The sequence below is a fragment of the Sus scrofa genome, chromosome 1 (genome assembly GCF_054392235.1).
Source record: "Sus scrofa isolate SSC_HxYL_T2T_F1_AM1 chromosome 1, Sscrofa_HxYL_maternal_Yorkshire_Landrace_v2.0, whole genome shotgun sequence".
In the NCBI taxonomy this organism is placed as follows: Eukaryota; Metazoa; Chordata; class Mammalia; order Artiodactyla; family Suidae; genus Sus; species Sus scrofa.
The window spans coordinates 23955160-23979236 of NC_139383.1; the positions used below are offsets into that span (position 1 = coordinate 23955160).

General features: G+C 33.3%; 1 long non-coding RNA gene across 4 annotated transcripts in view; it reads left to right on the forward strand.

Annotated features, from left to right (window-relative positions):
* LOC106508831 (uncharacterized) overlaps positions 1–24077 on the forward strand; it is a 1163285-nt gene that overhangs the window by 732223 nt on the left and 406985 nt on the right. For all 4 annotated transcript variants that reach the window (XR_014839532.1, XR_014839520.1, XR_014839519.1 and 1 more), the window contains one exon: positions 12762–12849. This is a non-coding gene — a long non-coding RNA (uncharacterized LOC106508831). The remainder of the gene's footprint in view (positions 1–12761; positions 12850–24077) is intronic.

The following is a 24077-nucleotide window of genomic DNA, read 5'->3' on the forward strand; positions in this document are numbered from 1 at the left end:
GTATTTACAATAATTTTAGGATAAATTTTGAAACAATGGTTTAAGAACTTTTGGGTGCATAAGTGGTCTATCCCTAGATATAAACACCCCTTATTTATTATATTTCTATGGATTTTCATAATAGAAATGGAGAGTCACACTACTTGTCTGGTGTAAAGCTATGAAGAAAATGCATTAAATAAAGGAACCTGTAGTAATGTCTATACTTTAAAACAATAGGATATGACCCGAGAGTTTAACAGCCTATGCGCACTGGAAAAGTCATCTCCAAGGATTTATCATTGCAATTGGACACCTCACATTTGTATTAAGGTCATCCCATCATACTAAGGTAGGAAATATTAAGAATTAAAAAATGGAATTCCAGGCTGTTATAGCATAAGTACCTCCAAATCAGATTTCCCTCTGATCCAGAATTTCAGGAGTAACATTTCACATTTTTCCTCTTAACATTCTTTTTTGAGATGGCCAGAACATTGTTTCATGAAATTAGTCTCTGTTGGAAATTAATATACATTTAGAAGAATAGTCCACATAATTCTTTAAGATTGGTTTAGTTATCCCAATTTATAAATGGGAAACCAAAGTAAAAAATAGTAACCTGGCCTTGGACCATCCAGGGATTATCAAGGAATAATCATAAAAGCAGGATTGTGAACACAGTGGAGCACACCAAAGTTAGAAGTTTATAAGTCTAGGAGGATAAAGAACCAAGTACCATACCTAGAAGCCAAAACAGAAAAGCTCTCCAATGAGAAGGAAGAGGAGAATATTAGAATGGGGGAAAAAGAGGGAGAATTTTTTACGTAAATTTTAAGAAGAGAATCCTTTTTAATGATGCTTGTAAGTGAAACTAAAGTGTAAATGGCAAACTATTGTTACTATAATTGTATATTCAATGTATTTGATTATTTCAAGCAGCTTTCTGACATGCCAGTATATTCTCACAAACAGAATAGTTACATTTATTTCATTTATTTACTAAAATTGTATACATGTAGTAAATCAAGTTTTCCTAATTAGTATAAAATATTTTAAATTGAGTCATATTGTCTTATATTCTTCAAATTAAAGCCTCCTGTCTAAACTTCATTGTGAATTTAAAACAGAAAAAAATCAACTTGCTAGGATATAAAGTATAATGTACATGATCTTTTTTAAATATTAGAAAATTTTAAAATACAAAATCTTATTTTTTAAAAATTACACAACCTGTTGCTAAATATAAGTGAATGTAATTAATACTATGGAATGAACATATATGTATGTGTGTATGTTATTACCTATCTACAGATCCTACCATCTACTATATATTTATTATGCTTTAATATGTGTCTAACTGGGGTATAGAGTCATTTGCACAATATTAAATCAAGTGGCTCAAAAGATTGTACATGTATGAGATTAAATTTCTGTCTGCAAATTGGAAGCCACACTCTAAATACTTGCAGAAATATTCTGCTCATGACACTATTGAATGCAGTGAACTGCTTGTTAAACTTCAGGTTTGTCTACTATGTGCATGTTGGATCATAATCCCAAGCCTTTCATTGACCTTTAATATCCTATATCTCAAATTCCATGGACATATTTCAAGTTTTAACCTTAGCCAATTACTATTTTAAGAAATTATTTTATAATTGGTTTTATCTTTTAATGTTTGATCTGACTGGATGACATTTCCTATCTGAACAAATCTTACGAATACTTTTCTACACCTCTTGAGCTTACTCAGTTTGCCACTGCTTGTTTCATTTCTGAAGTCTTTTATATCTGACTCTACATGACAATTTTAGAGCCATTTTAATAAGTCAAGATAAACTTTTTTTAAGTTGAAAACGCAAAGGAAAAAAAGGAAGTTGAAAGTGAGGAAGAAAGTAATGATACTGGTAAAAAGATTGCGATAAACTATTTAAGAATTATAGAAGAGTAAAAAAAATGAAAAAGACACATGCACCCGCATGTTCCTTGCAGCTCTATTCACAATAGCCAAGACATGGAAACAACCCAAATGTCCATCCACAGATGACTGGATTAGGAAATATGGTATATATACACAATGGACTACTATTCGGCCATAAAAAGAACAAAATAATGCCGTTTTCAGCAACATGGATAGAACTAGAGACTCTCACACTGAGTGAAGTAAGTCAGAAAGAGAAAGACAAATACCATATGATATCACTTATATCTGGTATCTAATATACAGCACAAATGAACCTTTCCACAGAAAAGAAAATCATGGACTTGGAGAAGAGACTTGTGGTTGCCTGAGGGGAGGCGGAGGGAGTGGGATGGATTCGGAGCTTGGAGTTAATGGATGCAAACTATTGCTTTTTGGAAAGGATTAGCAATGAGATCCTGCTGTGTAGCACTGAGAACTACATCTAGTTACTTATGATGGAGTATGATAATGTGAGAAAAAATAATGTATACATGTATGTGTAACTGGCTCACCATGCTGTACAGTGGAGGAAAAAATTGTGTTGGGGAAATAACAATAAAAAATAATAAAGTGGGAGTTCCCGTCGTGGCGCAGTGGTTAACGAATCCACTAGGAACCATGAGGTTGTGGGTTCGGTCCCTGCCCTTGCTCAGTGGGTTAACGATCCGGCGTTGCCCTGAGCTGTCGTGTAGGTTGCAGATGCGACTTGGATCTGGTATTGCTGTGGCTCTGGCGTAGGCCGGCGGCTACAGCTCCGATTCGACCCCTAGCCTGGGAACCTCCATGGGCCGCGAGAGCAGCCCAAGAAATGGCAAAAAGACAAAAAAAAAAAAAAGAAAAAAAAAAGGATAATAATAAAGTGAAAAAAAAATAGATGAACAGGAAATGAAGTCATGTTCATATATGAGAGGGAAATTCCTTGAAGAAACAACTTCATTTCCTGTTTCAGTCAGATCTCTACAGATTGGCCTGTCGGTCTTTAATCTTTGTCTTTCCTCAAAGTCACGTGGCAACAGTCTTCTTGCTCCGAAAGTAGCTGACCCTCATCTGGTCTTCTCTGGGTAGAGGCAAGGAACTGTCCTCCATATATTTTTTTCCAGTCTTTAATTGGTTATAAACTTGTTTCTTTCCTTTGTGGCGGCCTCCTTTATCTGGTGGTAGACTTCTGTTTTTTTTTGTTTTTTTTGTCTTTTTGCTATTTATTTGGGCCGCTCCCGCGGCATGTGGAGGTTCCCAGGCTAGGGGTCAAATCGGAGCTGTAGCCACAGGCCTACACCAGAGCCACAGCAACGCGGGATCCCAGCCATGTCTGCAACCTACACCACAGCTCACGGCAACGCCGGATCATTAACCCAATGAGCAAGAGCAGGGACCGAACCCACAACCTCGTGGTTCCTAGTCGGATTCGTTAACCACTGTGCCACGACGGGGACTCCTAGACTTCTTTTTATAGTGGATTCAGAAGCTCAGTGCATGACCAAATTTAGAAATTGTGTGTGTGTGTGTGAATACTGACTTTCTTTGTGTGTGTGTGTGTGTGTGTGTGAATACTGACTTTTTCTTTTTTAGTATAGTATCTCCTATACTAGAACCATACGTCTAGAGTTAATATAGATGCCTAAAAGATAAGATTTATGAATTATGAATTTTTGGACAAAACCCAAGTATATTAATCTTTTAAGATATAACCTCAGTACTTTAACAAAGGTGGAAAGTAGATACTGAGAAATAGGATAGTTACTTATACTAAACTTCTTTGGGGGAAAATCAGGCAATTACACTTTTGGTTTTAATTGTAATAATTATTGATATGTTTTTACTTGTATTTTTGGTTTTGAGATAACTATTAGTAAAATTAAACCTCATGGCGAAAGTAAAAAAGGCAACAGCAAAAAGTAAAAAAGAAAACAATAGCAAATAATAAAAATAATACCTTGAAAAAAGATAAACGTGAATAAATGTTCTGAAATATATTAAGATGACAACAAATGTACATTAGTTAGAACTCATGGTTAAATCGAAGGTTGTAAGACTGAGCTTAAAAAGTGAAGTCCAACAATGTATTTCTTACCAGAAATGTGCAAGAAAATGAGAAAAACAGTTGACAATGAAAACATGAAGTAAGATAAATTAGAATAAAGATAAATTTAAAGCCAAGAGGCAATGTTTATTTATAAAATTAAATTTTGAGACAGTAATATCTTCGATGAAAGGAGTAATTTGCAGAACAATCCATAGTCATAGTTTCAAACAAATATTTATAATTGGTTGCTTATTAGAGATTTTAAGATGCTTCTTTTTTCAAATATTTTATTTCTCAAAGACGTCTGTATTGCTTACTATATATTTCTATTCTCTGCCATCCATAATTATCTTTTAATATATTTATTATTTTACTGTGTATATTTTTTCTGACTTACATTACTAAAAATATGTTTTGACAAGATTTGTTTTATTTGTTGCTTTCCACATATATTTAAATGAAATATTGCATTTTAAATTTCTTGTAATCTTTCCATATTTCTACATTTCTCATCTAAACTTAACCACTTACCTTTTGACCTAATTGATAGCTATCAATTGCTCCTTCTCTTTCATAGTCTGTGTATATTTACAATTTATTTGTGATATCAGTCCATCACTTTTTAAAAAGATTATTATAAAAAATAACCTAGGGGTGTTTGATGGTAGTCTAGTGCTTAGGACTTGGCACTTCCACCACTTGGGCCCAGGTTCAATCCCTGGCCTGGAAACTGAAATGCCAAATGAAGCTGCTACATATCATGGCCAATAAATAAATAAATAAATAACCAATCTAGGAAACTATTTATCTTCTGAGTCATCCATATTAGGGTCTCTTGTCCTTATTGCAATATTTTTTTCATGCCAAGCATTGTCACACACATATACTTGAGTGTTTCTATTACCAAAGCATGAGTTGAAGTTGCAAATCAGAGGCAAGATATCAACTCCCATCAGAATGGCAGAATTCGTGTATGATGAGTTAAGATTGGAGGCAAAAACCTGTCATAGACAAACTTATTCTTGTAAAATTGTCTCTTGTGATAACAAATGCTCTATTTTTCTTCACATAATCATGAAATTATCTATATTCTATTATAATTGATGGATGGAGAGAACCTTTGATAATTAAATAGGCCAAGGGTTTTGCCAAGACTCCATTATCGCCATGGTGACCTGTAATCCAGATTCCTAGTAGCATTAGAAGCCCAGCTGCTCCATGAGTACCCTGTGGCACAAAAAAAGATTTCTGTGACAGTGTTATCAGAAATGAGCTTCTCTAGTCTCACAGAGAAAACCCAAAGGTACAATCGAAGAAAATATATATGGCGTGAGTGGATTTTTTTCCTCTCTTTACTAGAAGTTACCCATGCCGTTATTTTGGGAATCAAGACAGGTATTTATCTAAAGCTGAATATTTGAAAACCAGGAAAGAAGAAGTATTAATCAATTTGTGACAATGTAAAATAAAGCAGTATTTACCTATTTACCTATTGAATAAAGCAGAGTTTACCAGTTATTCTGACCCAAACACACTTCTAATTATTATGCAGTAAAATTTTTTATCCAGAATTTGCATGTGAAGAAGTTAAGGAACACTAATAGGGCACAAGATTTCCATATTTCCATGCTTTTCTTAACACTTGCTATTTAAGTTTTTCTACCTGTTTATTTGATTTTAATACTGGCTACTGTAACAGTTGGAAAAGATATCTCATTGTATATTTGATTTTATTTGCATTTCCCTAATGATTAGTGATTTTGAGCATCTTTTCATGTGCTTATTAACCATTTATATGTATCAAAATCTTTTGTCATGGTTAGCCAGGTTTTTTGTTAATCATTAGGTTTAAAATATCAGTTGAAAAAAAAAGCTTGTATAGATTTGTCTTTATGTTCCTAAAACTTAATTTTAAAATATTTGGAAGTTCCTGTCATGGCTCAGTGGTAACAAATCTGACCAGTATCCATGAGGACGCAGGTTTGATCCCTGGCCTCTCTCAGTGGGTTAAGGATCCGTGAGCTGTGTGTAGGCTGCAGACTGGGCCTGGATCCTGTGTTGCTGTGGCTGTGGTATAGGCAGGCAGCTATACCTCCAATTTGACCCCTAGCCTGGAAACTTCTATATGCTGCAGGTGCAGCCCTCAAAAGAAAAAAAAAATTACTATGTTTCTATTTGTGATGGTTATATAGCTCAAAGGACAAAATACCTGTAGGGCAATTTTCTTTATTAGTGTTATATTTGTAGCCATTTATCAAATTGATAAATTGAAAATTTGATTTTGCTTTATGGACAGCATCATCATTTTTACTTAATTATATAACTGGCAATGGGTCATACCACAAGAAGATGTGTTACATGTACCACTTTCTTGTTCTCTTGAAATTCTAGTATAGATAATTACCTTCACTTACGACTTCTTTGCAGGAATATTTTTAAATAACCTATTGATTTTCCAACCTAAACTTAATAAATTGATTTTATTTTGTATCCTTTTGTTGCATGATTTTGAGAATTGCTGCCTCAGTTCCACCACCACCACCAAAAAAAAAAAAAAAAAGAAAAAAAAAGATGAAAACACAGTTTTAGCATATTTACGATTAGAAATGTCAGTGTGTTTGAGGATAACATTTCTTGAGTCCACAGGCATGTTAATTTTGTTTTTTTCTTCAGCTTTGATTTCCCACTATTTGGCCACTTTGCAATTTAATTTCCTTTTTCCTTTTATGAATTTTCTTAATATCACCATGAATCTGATATAGTAAAACAGGACCACTTTCCAAATGACACAAACCCCATGCACTGGCAAAACCTAGGAATAGTGGCTTCTGCTACAAAACTTGGATAAAATTGCTCTTTCTTTGGCTGACTTTTCCTTTATTTTTATTTAACTTTTCTGTATTTGACATGAAAACAACAATCTCATAAGGAGGGATGAACCCAGGGGCCAAAGAGGGCCATGTAGTCTCTTTTGAGCCTCAGCCGCATAAATGTTCCCAAGTTAGAAAGCATCTTCCTGACTCATATTTAACCTAGTCCATCACTGCTCAGCGTGTAGTTCCAGGACAACACCGTACCTGACAGCTGCCAATTCTCGGGTCCCTCCACATTTGGGAGTGAGGTGTCGCAATCTGTGTTTCCACAAGCCCCCTGGGAGAATCTGATGCGTGTTAAAATCAGAACACCAATGGAAAGTCCAAATCACCAGGGCTAAGCCTATAGGGATTTGAGGTTACTCAAAGTAATATGTAGAGTGATTTCTTTTCCAGGGTTGTTGCTTTAGGATAGTTTACATGTCAGTCTTTGACAGTAATGATTAGTTTGAAATCCAGACTGGTTTTTTTGGGACGTTCAAATTAAGACCATTTTTTGGGTCTCTCTTCCATGTTCAGTATATCCTTACTACTTGTGAATTCCATATTTATGCATTGGTCTACTTGCTAATATTTATTTGTCACTCCAGAATCAATCTTGTGGACAATAACAGATAATGTGCAGAGTGGCAAAAATTTGAGTTGCCCAACATACTTATTCCCTGTTGAGATCAAGCATAGAATTCTCTGCCTTCTCATCTCATTTCTCTCTCATACTATAAACAAGTGTCCTTTCATGTTCTATTTGGTGATGTGTTTTTTGCGTTTTGAGCCTTTTTTTTTTTTGGTGGTTTTACTCCTTAAATGGCCCCTGATCATAGTATTAAAGAGCTGTAGTTTCTTCCTAAGCACAAGAAAGTATGAAAAACTGTCTTATGGAAAAAATGTGTGTGTCCAATAAGCTTCATTCAGGCATGGCTTTTAGTATTGTTAACTGTGAGTACAATCTTTATGAATTAGCACTATATATTAAGTAAGGTGTCTTTAAACAGAAACACTCATAAAACAAGATTATGTATTTATTGGTTTATGGAAATGTTGTGACCAGAGGTTCCCAGGAACCTACTGTGTATTTTCTCTTGAGAAAATGTTCAGTATTTGCTAATTCATTGTTCATGCCACTATAGAACAAAACTGTAATAATGAGAATCAAATAATGAGCCTCAAATAATGAGAATCAACTGTCTATGATTTCACATTCTCAGTTCTCTACCAACTTGCAAAAATAATTCCATTTAACATTGTCTTAACAGTATTTTGTTTGCCATTGACTTAATCTTTTACTTCACAACTCATTTTAAGATTGAATTAATGACTTTCAAATCTTTCCAGAACAATTCTTTTTTTTTTTTTCTTTTTTTGGTCTTTTTGTCTTTTTGCCTTATCTAGGGCCACTGCTGCGGCATATGGAGGTTTTCAGGCTAGGGATCTAATCGGAGCGGTAGCCACCGGCCTATGTCAGAGCCATAGCAATACCAGATCCGAGCCGCATCTGCAACCTATACCACAGCTCACAGCAACACCGGATCCTTAACCCAATGAGCAAGGCCAGGAATTGAACCCACAACCTCGTGGTTCCTAGTCGGATTTGTTTTCCACTGAGCCACAACGGGAACTCCCATCCAGGACAATTCTTAATGGCTTGCTCAAATCCTGTTTTCTTCTAGTGATTATATAATTCATGGCAAGTTTAATGTTCAATAAGTATTTGACTCCAAAAACATCCAAACACATATCTATTATTTGATAAAGAAAAACATATTCTAATCCTGATCTTTGAGACACATGGAACAAGTGCAGTCTGCTCTATTAAAACATGCTTCAGTTATGCTGGAAAGCTTAAAGCTGAAAATGTTAGTCAAACAGATTGGTGGAGAAGTAGATTCTGCAAAATGATCTAAGAATAAGATATATTGAGAGTCCCAAGCTTTGTTTTGTTTTGTTTTGTTTTATTTCATTTTTGTCTTTTTAGGGCTGCGCCTGCAGCATGTGGAGGGTCCCAGGCTAGGGGTCGAATCAGAGCTGTAGCTGCCAGCCTACACCAGAGCCACAGAAATGCCGGATCCAAGCTCTATCTGCGACCTATGCCACTGCTCACCACAATGCCAGATCCTTAACCCCCAAGTGAGGCTAGAGATCAAACCTTCGTCCTCATGGATACTAATCGGGTTCATTACCACTGAGTCACGATGGGAACTTCCAGAGTCCTGAGCTTTAGATGCAGGCCACTGACCATCTCTTGGCTATTTTTACATTTGTGAATTTATGGTTGTTTATCTATACTAGGTAATATAAAATAGTAAGAAACAATATGTATTACAGGACTCAATACAAACTATATGATTTTGAATTTTTTTATTTACCATTAAATATAAATGCATTTTACTGTTTAATCCTTGGGGGGCTTTTTGAGCTTTTTGGCTTTTTTTTTGTTTTTAGTTGGATGTATCCCCTATCAGATACAGAGGTGGGCAGAAAAACTAAAATAACCAATATATTTATGCACTTGAAATTATACATTTTGAATTAACAAGCAAATTGCTAGAATAATAGTCACTGTTTCTACCATTTATTTATATGGCTGTAATACAGGAAAAACTTATGTTTGTTAAGCATTCTGCTTTATAATGATAACCAAATTTTCATATAAAATGTTAAGGGTGAATCTACAAGTGCCAACTTTTTCCCTTCTCACAAATATCCTAAGGGCAGCAAAGTGGTTTAGATATCCAACCCATGAAACTTGTGGTATTTTAATTTTAGCTTATTTAGACATAAATTTCCAGTGAACCATACATGACATATTTTTAATAGTAAAGAGGAAACATTTTATAATTTTGGCTATTTATAAATTATTCCTAGATTAAATATTCTATTAGGATTTTAGATGATTTACATTTTAATCTCAGAATTTCCTTTGGCTTTTTATAATTTTATGAGTTGAATTGTAGATGCCTAATTTATTTTTGATGGTGTATTGGAATATTACTGTGCTTGTTATGAGAAAGATCTTTAAGAATGACTAAGCACCATAAACCAATGTTAAATTTTTAATTTGGGGGAAATGGCAACTTATTATTTTCACATCAACCTTAAAAGCAACTCTCTTATTTCAGAACAGAAATAGAATCTCATAATAAAATCAGTAAGAACAAAACTGAGAAGACATTTAAAAATTTTTATTGTAGTATGTGTTTAATCAGTTAAAAAATAAGATTCATAGCCCGAATTCCAAAATATTTAATTTTATTATCATATATTAAATTTGATTCATAAATGCCCTTTAACTTCAGACGTAAGGGTTTGGACAACATAATAGTATCTCCTTTGCTACTGCATGATCAAAAATAAGCATGCAAACAAATTTTGGCCAAGGCATGTAAGACATTTTCTTATATTTCTCATACCTACATGAGAAACATAGTGAAATCAACTCCTTAGCTTCCTTCTGATCACTTCTACCTTCTATGGAATAATGTGAATGTCTGTGCCACCACTTTGAGAAAAAGCCAATTTCAAGACAAGCAAGCAGGGAAGCCCCTAAGTACACTAACACTGGAGGTTGTGCAAACTCTAAACACTGTAAATACAAATCTCCTATTGTTTAGGCATTGCCTAGAGATTTCTGAGAGTTTCAATCAAAATCGTCCTAGTACTTTTTAAAGTAAAAATATTGGTTTCCAACGACTATGATGTGTTACTTATTTCAATATAATCATGTTTTATAAAGATTTAGATCTCTGAGACCCATTGCATATTGTATTTTTTCTATAAGTTTCATCCAAAGCTAATAAAAACAACAAAATTTTACCCAACAATGTAGTGGTTTTTCCAAGGGAAATCTTTTTTCTTTTTACTTCCACCACCATGTAATGGTTAGATATTGACTTGCTTGCTAAAATTTCCTAACATACCCATCCAGTTCTCTTGTGTAATAGCATTTCTTCTCTCCAAATATATGGTTCAAATAGAAGTTACATTTCAAAAATATTTCACTCTTCACAGTTTATTGCTCCCAGGATTTATATCTAGTACAATACCAATGCAACTAAGCTATAAGTTTTGTACTTGAGCTCAAGTAGAGCATGCTTGAGATCTATCTTTGATGGTAAATATTTTTGTTGTGAGATTTGAGAGTTGCAGCTTGGAACACATTTTCTGATAATGAAGCCAATAGTCAGAGAAAAGCAGAGACAAGAGAAGGAGAGTATAGCAGTGATAAAATGAAAATCTCTTCCTGCCAAAATTAGGCAAAAAATATGACACATATAAATACAATTTTCCATAAGAAAATCTCTTTCCCATTTCGCTACACTGTTCTTACTCTATACCACCTATATTTCCTAATGGGCATAGAGATTTAATGTTCTTGATGTTCAAAGACATTCATTATGATATCTCTGGCTTGTCTTCCTTCACTCGTGCTCTATGTCTTTTCTCCCAGAGGACTCTGGGCAGCATTGTTGGTTGGTGTGAGCACTAGGGATGAGGACAAAGAAGTACAGCAATAGCAGGAACAGTGTTAGCACAAAATTAGGAAAAGGATAAGAAACTGATAGCATCCCTAATTCTAAGTTTCTAGCTTGATGAAAAATCTATGTCTAGGGAAGGAAGAATATGCAACCAGTAAAAGGCTATTTGGTTACCAAAATCAGAGTTTTCCTAGAATGAACATACCTGTAGGACTTTCTCAGAATAACAAGAAAATGTTACAAACACTGTTTAAAATTGCCCCCATAGAAAGAGAAGTGACATAGTAGATTTCCATACAATAATGAGAAAAAAAATCATGATTGGATCTGAATGTGTTATGTTTGTTCATAGTGTATAATGTGAACATGGGCAATTGTTGGCCCTAAGACTAAAATCAATTGGCATACAATATGGTAGATTTATACATAAATGTATAAATATATATGTTGACTAAATCAATGGCAATAATTGGACTATAATATTCTGATATAGAGCAAATAGATTATAAGCAATGATAACTATGTTATATATAATTATAATAAATGTTTAAATCTGATAAAAGTCTGATACAAAGCAAGATTACAAATAATGATAAGCTTATATCAACAAGCACAAATTCTGTAAATGTTATCCCTGAACAAATAATTTAAAGATTTTCAATGTTGATAATGATGACAGGGAAATGTTTTTAAAGTTATTCTTACATGAGCAGCAATTTTAGTTTATAGATCGTACACATACACACACACATGCCCATTCTTTGGGCTATAATGAGTAATAAACTATTAACATACTTTCATTTATTTATGTCACACAGCCCTCAATTATTTCAATATTTATGAATTTATGCTGGGATCTAGGGGAAAATACTGAATAAATATGTAGTGACTTAATCCTCAAAGATGTGTTTTCTGCTTGGGGAAACAGTTAAATAACAAAGCGGACTTGATGAATTTTGGCTTTTTCTCTAAGTGGGGAAGTTTCTAAGGGGAGGACAAGTGGAGATAAGGGTGTGGAAGGATGAAGGTAAGATACTAGACAAGGTTCCTGGTCAAAGCTATGTTCAGCAAGCACTCGGGGGTTATGCAGGAGTGAGTCAATTAAGGATTAAGGAAAAGAGAAATAAGACAGTGAGAGCCACACTTAAAAAACCTAGAATTTGTGGCCGTATTTAGAAAATATAATATGACTCAAGTAACAGAATTAACTAGAACACTGACTACATGTCAAAAAATCTTTAATAGGAGAATTTGGATGGTCTCAGGTTAGTAAGAAATTCAACAATTGGTTGAAACAAGTACAAATCCTCTCCTGGAGAATATTACAAACTTCAGTTATAGCTTAGAAATAAATTATATTGTGCTTTATTTTTTATCAGTGATCTCATTTATTTAGTTCTATATCATGCCATTTTATTTTGTATTTTATTAGCTCTTTTGTTTTACAGTTATGTCTGATGAACCAATGTGGTGATCTGTGAAGATGAGGTATGAAATGGAGAGGAGGATCCAAGACCAGTGGACAATTCTGATAAGGTTAGTGGTAAAGAATTGCAGACTTCAGCATCATACACCAGTGTGAAAAGGGGTACATAAAATCTGTCTTATGGTGAAAGCTTTGTATCGGCAGGTTTTACATGGGTTGACAGTCCAACTTAGCGTATTTCTTTCTTTATCTTTTGTAGCAACTTAAAATGCAGCAATATTTCTAGAAAAATTAAAGAAGCTTTAATTTTATTAGTCATTTGACAAACAATGTTATAGATTATTGTACAGTAGATGCTTGAACAATGTGAGAATTAGGGGCGCCAACCTCTGCATAGTCAAAAATCTGTGAACTGCTATCTCTGCCTCAAAAATGTTGATAAAAGAATTGAAATTGATAAAAGATTCACACAAGGACATGAAGCTGAAGTAGTTTCCATTGAATCAGGACTCAAACTGCAGTTATTTGGATTCCACATAATGTGCTCTTTACTCAAACAAACCATCCCCCACTTAACTAATTTAAAGATATGTAAGATGAAAATATAGGTACTGAATTTATTGGAAAAAATCCTTATCTAAGTGGACCCATACAATCCAAATCTGTGTTGTTCAAGGGTCAACTATACATGACTTTTAGAATCTAAAAATAAAGTTTTGTTAAAAGGTTCATCCTGTAAAAAGGAACAAAGTTATTTAGTAGCAGAGAATCTTGTCCAGAAAAAGGTAAGTCACACAGCTGGCAAAAGTCTAATGAAGCCAACATATAAAATTATAGTGAGGAAATTGCTAAGACAAAAAGCTGAATGAAAATTTGAAAAGGCCCCCTTCTCAAGGACTATGATCATCAGTATATTGATGATATGTCATAGGTTGTTGAAAATGTTTTGTGTATTAAACTGGAAAACAAGAGCTTCACTATTCAGGTTGATGAGTCAACAGAATTCACCAGTAAAGCCATTCGAGCATTTGTAATATTAGTAAATGATAATGAATTTTACAGTAATTTTCCCTGTGCAGAGTGGTCTGAAAGAAGCAAAGGGCTACATGTATCTAATGTTGATCTTCATATCTTGAACAGAAATTCTGCCTTGGAGGAATTGCATTGGCATATGCACTTAGGTACCCCATCAATGATTGACTCCTGGAAGATTTCGCATCTCTAATAAAACCAGAGTCCCAGTTTTTATCATAAAATTCTGCTTCATTTACAGAAAGGTTCTTCATTTATAGGAAAAAAAAATCTCATGAAAATGAACTAATAAATAGAATGATGCCACAAAATATGGTCAGTTTTATTAAGCCAAGAACAACTCACTCATCAAGAACAATTCACTCAGAAACCTTTAAAAACCTGGGCAAAGAGCATACACACACACACACACACACATACACACACACACACACACCCTGTTTAAAAAAAAAAAAAAAAAGGGAATCTAGTGGTTTAATGGAGAAAGAGTTCCCAATAGGATGTTTGAGCTGAAAGGGAAATTATGGGAGCACTTTCAAGAAAATTGTAGGCCAGATTTTGCTGAGTGCTTTGAAGATGAAAAATGGCTGCAGAAATGAGCCTAACTGGCAGACATTTTTCATCACATGATCCAGTTTAACAATTCCTGGAGCAAATTGTTTTACTTCGAATGACAAGATTTTTGTATTTAAAATTGGAAAAATCATGTATTTAGAAAAATCATTTGTATTTACAAAATCATGTTACAAAAAGAAATCTTGAAATATTTTCACTGCTGCTTGGGTTTGGAGTGAGGAAGAAATAGGAGCAAGGTCCAAAGCTTATTGGAAAACATCTGGAGAATTACAGAACAACAAACAGGATTTTTCTTTTCTCTCAACCCAAAAACTTGACAGAGTGATAAACCCTTTTTCTGTCAGTTCTGTTCAGAATAAGAATTGGAAAAAAAGTATTTTGTGAGCTGCAGTCTGATCAGACACTCAAGATTAGAGTTATTAATCTGCTTCTAGACAAGTTCTATATATCTGTGAAAGAAGAAGATCATGTCGGAAGAAAGCACTGAGCATTTTGATGCAGCTTTTTTTCCTTCCAGTTTTATTAGGTTATAATTGACATGCAGCACTGTATACATTTAAGGTATATAGCATAATGATTTGAATTACATCATGGAATGATGACCACAATAAGTTTAGTAAACATCCAGCATCTCATGTAGATACAAAATCAAAGAAAAAAAGGAAAAAAGAATTTTTTTCTTGTGATGAGAACTCATAGGATTTACTCTCTTAACAGTATTCATATACAACATACAACAGTGTTAATTATATTTATATGTTGAACATACATGCCTACTACTTATTTATCTTATACCTGGAAGTTTATAGCTTTTGACTGCCTTCATCCATTTAAGAAGTGTTTAAGAGTTATTGAGTGTAAAGACAGAAATTATCTCATTTCATTTAAAAAATTAAATTATTGTAAGTTTGAACCAGCATTGAATAAACTATGCAGCAAATAACAAGCACACATTTCATACTTAGTATGTAAGTTCTATTCTTTATATTTGATTTCAAAATAAGTTTTCTGCTTACATATAGAATTATTAAAAAGATCATCTAAACAATAAATTCGAATACTAGTTGTACAACTGATATATTAAGTCTGATAATATCCCTTTTTTTTTCCAAACACATGTATGAAATTATAACTTAGGCTGTAATTTTAATCATACGGCTTTTTTAAGATTTTAGTAGTTTTACTGTTCAGTCATATCAATCCATTACATATTGTAGTAAAATTAAATAATATCAAATTAAAAGTTATTCAAATATTTGTTTTATGAATTATAAAATATTGAAAAGGAAAGAAATTAATGTTCAAAAAGGTACACTAAGTTTAATACTTTCCCTTTTGTTTTTCAAGAAAGTTTGGTTGAAGACATTTTTAGCTTTAAGAAAGGAAAGAAAGAAGAAAAGCTCTTGTTCATATCTTAGACTAGAATTCTAAACAGCAGAAATTTATGGCAAATGTTTTAGGCCAATTTGGATTGGGTTAAAAAATAATTAGGGAGTTGAGTTTTTTAAAAAAGAAGAAAAACTGGAGCACCTACTATCTACATTATCTGCTTTGGTAGTAGAAAGGAAAAGCCATACAAAAATCATGATAATGAAACAGAGCTACAGAAAAAAATATTGCTCTCTATTGAAAAAGAAATGACAACTCTTATTAGATTAATATATCTATGATTTAGTAATCATGCTACATAATGTGAGCAGATATAATAATTTTTATGTAGAATTCCCTTGAGTCATGTAAATTTTTTCAAGATTCTTTCCTAGGAAGAAAAAAATTGGGAATGGCTGCTAAAATATATTTATTTATTTATTTATTTATTTTATTACTCAAATGAATTTATCACATCTGTAGTTGTATAAAGATCATCACAATCCAATTTCATAGGATTTCCATCCCACAACCCAAGTATATCCCCCCACCCCCCAAACTGTCTCCTATGGAGACCATAAGTTTTTCAATGTCTGTGAGTCAGCATCTGTTCTGCAAAGAAGGTCAGTCTGTCCTTTTTTCAGATTCCACATGTCAGTGAAAGCATTTGATGTTGCTGTCTCATTGTATGGCTGACTTCACTTAGCATGATAATTTCTAGGTCCATCCACGTTGCTAAGAATGCAGGTATTTTGTTCCTTTTAATGGCTGAGTAATATGCCATTGTGTATATGTACAGCATCTTCTTGATCTACTCCTCTGTCAATGGACATTTAGGTTGTTTCCATGTTTTGGCTATTGTAAATAGTGCTGCAGTGAACATTGGAGTACATGTGTCTTTGCGAGTCGTGGTTTTCTCTGGATAGATGCCCAAGAGTGGGATTGCTGGATCAAATGGTAGTTCTATGTTTAGTTTTCTGAGGAATCTCCATACTGCTTTCCACAGTGGTTGCACCAATTTACAATTCCACCAAAAGTGTGCTAGGGTTCCATTTTCTCCACACCCTCTCCAGCACTTCTTGTTTGTAGACTTTTGGATGATGGTCATTCTGGCTGGTATAACATGGTACCTCATAGTGTTTTGATTAGCATTTCTCTAATAATGAGTGATGTTGAACATCTTTTCATGTGTTTGTTGGCCATCTGTATATCTTCTTTGGAGAACTGTCTGTTTAGATCTTCTACCCATTTTTTGATGGGGTTGTTTGTTTGTTTTGGTATGGAGCTGCAGAAGGTGTTTATAAATTTTAGAGAATAATCCCTTGTCAGTTGATTGACTTGCAAAGATGTTCTCCCATTCTGTGGGTTGTCTTTTCATTTTGTTTAGGCTTTCCTTTGCTGTGTAGAAACTTTTCAGTTTGAGTAGGTCCCATTTGTTTATTTTTGTTTTTATTGTCAAAACTCTAAGAGGTGGATCTGAGAAGATGTGGCTGTCATTTATGTCAGAGAGTGTTTGGATTATGGTTTCCTCTAAGAGTTTTATAGTGTCTAGTCTTATATATAGGTCTTTAATCCATTTTGAGTTTATCTTTGTGTATGGTGGTAGGGAGTGTTCTCATTTCATTCTTTTCCATGTGGCTGTCCAGTTTTCCCAGCACCACTTATTGAACAAGCTGTCCTTTCTCCATTGTATATTCTTGCCTCCTTTGTCATAGATTAGTTGGCTGTAGGTGTGTGGGTTTAATCCTGGGCTTTCCATTCTGTTCCACTGGTCTATATTTCTGTCTTTGTGCCAGTACCATATGGTTTTGATGACTGTTGCTTTGTAGTATATTCTGAAGTCAGGGACCCTGATTCCTCCAGCTCGATTTTTCTTTTTCAGGATGTCTTTGGCTAGTCTGGGTCTTTTGTACTTCCAAACAAACTTTAAAATATTTTGTTCGAGTTCTGTGAAAAATGTCCTTGGTAATTTGATAGGGATTGCATTGAATCTGTAGACTGCCTTAGGTAGTATGGTCGTTTTGATAACATTGACTCTCCCAGTCCATGAGCATGATATGTCTTTCCATCTATTTGTGTCATTTTAGATTTTTTTCATCAGTGGCTTATAGTTTTCAGAGTACAGGTCTTTTGTCTCTTTGGGTAGGTTTACTCCTAGGTATTTTATTCTTTTGGAGGCGATGGTAAAGGGGATTGCTTCCCTAATTTCTCTTTCTGCTCTTTCATGGTTAGTGTATAGAAATGCCATCAATTTCTGTGTATTAATTTTGTATCCTGCGGTTTTTCCAAATTCGTGGATGAGCTCTAACAGTTTTCTGGTAGAGTTTTTAGGATTCTCTAGGTATAGTATCATGTCATCTGCAAATAGTGATAGTTTTACTTTTTCCTTTCCGATTTGGATTCCTTTTATTTCTTTTACTTCTCTGATTGCTGTGGCTAGGACTTCCAAAACTATGTTGAAGAGTAGTGGCAGAGTGGACATCCTTGTCTTGTTCCTGATCTCAGAGGGAATTCTTTCAGCTTTTCACCATTGAGAATGATGTTCGCTGTGGGTTTGTCATATATGGCCTTTATCATGTTGAGGTAGGTTCCCGCTATGCCCACTTTCTAAAGGGTTTTAATCAGAAATGGGTGTTGGATTTTGTCAAAGACTTTTTCTGTGTCTACCGAGAGGATCATATGGTTTTTACTCTTCAGTTTGTTAATGTGGTGTATCACACTGATGGATTTGCGGGTATTGAGGAACCCTTGCATCCCTGTGATAAATCCCACTTGATCATGATGTACAATCCTTTTAATGTATTGTTGGATGCAGTTTGCTAGTATTTTGTTGAGGATTTTTGCATCGATGAAGTGATCAGTGAAATTGGCCTGTATTTTTTTTTTTTTTTTTTTTTTTGTGGTATCTTTGTCTGGTTTTGGTGTCAGGGTGATGGTGGCTTCATAGAATGAGTTTGGGAGTATCCCTTCCTCTGCAATGTTTTGAAATAGTTTCAGAAGGATAAGTGTTAGCTCTTCTCTAAATGTTTGGTTGAATTCTCCTGTGAAGCTATTGGGTCCCGGACTTTTGTTTGTGTTTGTTTTTAATTACAGTTTAATTTTAGTTTCAATTTCAGTTCTTGTGATTGGTCCATTCATCTTTTCTATTTCTTCTTGGTGTAGTCTCGGAATATTGTACTTTTCTAAGAATTTGTCCATTTCTTCTAGGTTTTCCGTTTTATTGGTGTATAGTTGCATATAGTAGTCTCTTATATCCTTTGTATTTCTGTGATTTCCATTGTTACCTCTCCTTTCTCATATCTAATTTTATTAATTTAAGTCCTCTCTCTTTTTTGCTTGATAAGTCCGGCTAGGGGTGCTAAAATATATTTAAATGAGACAGATCAGTAATCAAATAAATGAAAATGAAATATAAGTTTTTCAAATTGAAGTTCAAAATGGTATAAATCTATGAATGTACTCTAAATGTAAGACAAGCCTAAAACTTAGGATATTAAAACATATAATTTCAGAGGTTAGAAAGATATATGTCAAGAAAAAACTAAAAGATGCTGCTGTAGATAAATCAGCATCACATTTTAAAAATCACACAAGTATACTGTGTTGACTAAAATTTGAAAAGATCACTATATAATGGTTAAAGTTTTATTTCATAATTTGACAATCCTAAATTTGGATACAGCTAATGATATAACTTGAAAATATTTAAAGCACAATTTACCAGAAATTCAAGGAAGTATCATAAAATATATTAATTTAGTGTGTGCTTTTAAATACATATCCTAGAAATTGATAGGTAAAATTGATGACAATTATCAGAAATAATCTAGGAGAGTTCAACAGCATAATTAATAACTCTGAACTAATTAGAAAGCATGGAAAATCAAAAAGCATCCAAGGAACTTTTATGAAAACTGGATAATGTAATAGTCCATAAAGCTAGCATCAACACTGTCAAATAAGCTTACCAACAGATAGAATGTATAGTCTGAGCACAAACATATCATATAAATAATACATTCCTATTCTATGTTCTAAAAATTCCCAAACTCCATTCCTACTTAGGGTTATATTCCCAAGAAAAAAGAACACGTGTTTATCAAAGAAAGATACAAGGATGTTCATAAAAGCTTTATACCTAAGAACCAAAAACTAGAAATAATCCAAATATTTCTTAACAGTAATACTGATCAGTAAGTTGTGGCACCTTCTTCCAGTGAGGTACAAGATTGAACTACTGTTACCCACAACTTGGATGAATCTCAGATGCCATGAGAAGCAAATAATGTCAGATCAAAAAAAAAATTATTTATTAGAGTGGGGAGAGCTTTGAGACTGACTAGGGAGAGGCATAAGGGAAGCTTCTGGGAACTGCAGGTAGTTTACATATTGTTCTAAGTTGTAGTCAAATGGATGTTTAAATTTGTAAATTGAAATTTGTAAATTGAAATTTGTAAATATCCATCCATTCAGAAGTATTATTCTGTAATAAAAATAAGCTCATGAACTGAAAAAGAAATCATAATAAAAATTGGAATATATTGAGAATTGAGTGAAATAAAAATACTAGGTAAAAATGTATAGAATGCAGGAAAGCTCAGAACTGGTGAGCTCAGCAATAACATAAAGCATTTAAAATAAGTAAAACTAAGTAGGACACTAAATTTAAGAGCAAAGAGTAACACAGAATGAAAAACATACAATAATGATTTAACAGGCAACATTATTTTCATTCTTTAATATGAAAAAATTAGTCAAAACTCTAGCAAAATTAACAAATGAGAAGGATAAAAGTTATCACTATGGGTATAAAAGGGTGTATAAATTTTAAAATTGGCAAAGAGTGGACATATAATAATAGAATGTTACAATAACTTTTACTAGTTTTAATAGTTAAAAGGACTAATTAATTTTTCAGGAAAAATACAATTTACAAAGACCTATTCAAAAGGAAATTTAAAAAACCAGATAGTTTGATAATCCTTTAAACAAGTCAATTAATTACTAAAAATTTATTTAGAAGCAAATCATCAGTCCAGAAAGCTTTTTAGGGACTCGTTTTGAACACTGAAGGACTCAATTATATTTCACACAAATTCTTCCAAGTGATAAAGGAAAATAAACAATTTTAAACTCATTTGATGGGACAAGGAGAATTTTGATGTTATATAAAGACACTAAAAGAAAAATATTGGCTGATGACATCTGTGAATATAGATACAGTATAATAAAAAGTTAACAAAGTAACTCATCAATGCATTAAAAAGTAGTACATTATAATAATCAAGTTGGGTTCATACAAGGCCAGGTTGATTTAACATTAATGAAAAACCAATGGTTGAATTTACTACATTAAAAAAAACTAAAGGAGAAAAAATATGATCACTTCAAAATATGCAGGCAAAGTTAAATACATATTATGATTTAGAAAAGGAAATTTTTCTTAGATAACTAAGGATAGAAGTTCTTTGAACTGGTAAAATGTGTATGTAAAATGCAGCAAGCATCATTCTTGCTGTAGTCTCTGTTTGGATCCATGTTGGCATTGGTTCATTTTTTTTTTTTTTATGGCTGGGTAGGAGTCCATTGTAGATATGTACCACATTTTCTTAATCCATTCATCTGTCAGTGGATGTTTAGGAAGGTTCCATGTCTTGGCTATTGTGCTGCAGTGAACATAGGGGCCATGTATCTTTTGGAATTGTAGTTTTGTCTGGATATATGCCTAAGAGTGGGATTGCTGGATAATATGGTAGTTCTATATTTAGTTTTCTGAGGAATCTTCTATACTGTTTTCCATAGTGGTTGTACCAGTTTACATTCCCACCAACAGTGTAAGAGAGATTCATTTTCTCCACACCCTCCCCAGCATTTGTTATTTGTAAATGTATTAATGACAGCCATTCTGACTGGTGTGAGGTGGTACTTCATTGTAGTTTTGATTTGTATTTCTCTAATAATTAGAGATGTTGAGCATCTTTTCATGTGCCTACTGGCCATCCATATGTCTTCTTTGGAGAAATGTCTGTTTAGAACTTCTGCCCATTTTTCAATTGAGTCTTTTGGGTTTTGTGTTTTTGAGTTGTTGAGTGATATTTAAAATTTTTCCACTATAGGATTGGGTTTGCCTAGTTTTTTCAGAGTTCCGTAAATTTTATTTTATGTATTTTAATGAAATGTAAATAGGTCTATAGTATTTTAATGAAGAATTGAATTTTTTATCATTTCAAAATGCACCATATTTTGGCTGAATGTTTCAGCTTTATTTTGGATACCATTGTTGTCTATTTATTTTTTCTTTTTCTTTTCTTTTTTTCTTTTTAACTCTCTATGTATTTCTGTATCCTGATTTTTAAAGGAATCGGTATAGACGGGTTTGATTTTCTTTTACTCCAATATAATGATATTATGATATTTGCCTTTTAATTAAAGTCTCAAAATCTGCTAAATTTTATTTTTTACAGTGTATTTAGAATGTTATTTTATTTTTATTTCAATTTTAACATACTTTAATATTTGTATCTGAGTTTATATCTAACACCCTCTCAATTTTGTCTTTCTATTGATGTGTTTCACTATTTGATCAGTTTTTTTCTGTAATAAACAAGTATTATTGGTTTTAGTAGTAGTAGTAGATTCAGTGTTTCTTCTATAATAGTGTCTTATTTATACATAAGTATACTATTGTTTTAAGATTTATCTTCTGTAAAATAGTATGCATCTTATTAAAATCTTATGTAAAACAGTACTTCTTCCTGGGAAATCCAACAATGAAGAATCACTTAACTGCATTAATCCTCCTTCCACCTTTTGTGCTATTATTGCCATGTTTTTTTATTGTGTTGTATATTGAAAACTTCTCCAGACACTGCAATGCAGTCAGTAAACAATTATATGTACCCTTCTCATTGCTTCTCATTCCTTTCTGGTTCCTGTGCTTCCTTAAGGGACCATTTGTTTCTGCCTGAGAAATAAATAGTATTTGTATCAGTCATACTGCAGTTAGTAAATAGAAAGCATACTAGTAATTGAAGCAGGAAGAATTTAATGTAAATATTTGTTAACTACTAAAAGAAGTAATAAAAGAATATTAAGTGGTTCTGAAGTAGAAAACATAGAAAGCATCTGAGAGGGAGAGTGAACAAGGAAGGAACTAAAAACTTAGATGGAGCCCCAGCTAATGCAGAGATTCAGATATTTTTAGCAGGGAAATGGTTACCATAAAAGCATGCAGGAGGCATGCTTTGGTAAAGAAACTTGCTGGAGGTCATAAGCAAGTCCACATGGTGATAGAAAATCTTTTGGGAGGACATAGCCACATTTGTTCTGCAGGAGTGACCTATTTGGTGATGGAGAAACATCCTAGATGTTATTCATAACTTTTCCATGAGGATCGCTGAAGTGATTGCTACCAGACTTCCTACATGCCGCAGTATTGGCTGTCAGGTTGAAAAACAGCACATCAGCTATAGGGAGGAAGTACTTTTTCACTTCTCTGGTTTACAGTGTCTTTCAAGTATCCTCTGACAAAGGTGAAATATCTATGTGGTCTAGTTCTAGTACCACAAAGAAGAAGGATGAATTATGAAATGAGAGGCATTTTTAATAATGGACACAGTTGACCCTTTTGGCTCTTCAGTTTTCAAACATGCCCTTCCCATAGTGTGAATTTCCATAAATTAATAAAAAAAACTCCATGATTCCATGTAATAAAAATTTGTTATTTATACAGTGGGAAGTCCTTTCCCTCTCACCAAAATTATGAGATCTACAGTCCAGTAGCCATTACTGGGTATATTAATCACTGATCAAATCCAGTCACAGTTCCACTGAATATTCTGTTATCTGAAGACTAAATTTTAAAATTTACCTCTTAAATATTGTATATAGGATTAAAAGAAGGAAAAGAGAAAATAAAATTAATATATACTAATAACTATGCATAGTTACATGTATATAATTATATACATATACATGCAAAGGGACACTATGTAAAATAACTATACTCCATATTTCAGTAAATGGTCATGTCCACTATTAATATTTATTCTTTCTTTCTTCTACAACCTTTCCCTCTTTCCTTGCTCTCTGGAAAAAAATATGTTAGCTTACAAGCTTTTATCTTATTAGCCTATAAGATTTCAGTACATAGGGTGACTAAACTGTCATTCTGAAGCAAATGGGTTCTCAAAATATCTCTTTTTTTTTTCTGCTTATCCTACCAATCTTAATTATTAGATATAAAAGTACTAAGAGGTACTGAAGATACTCCCATGGGTCCGATACATATTCCTCTATCCCTCCATCATAAAACTGCACATTTGTTTCATAATTGTGACCAATCAACCAAACCAGAAGGGTA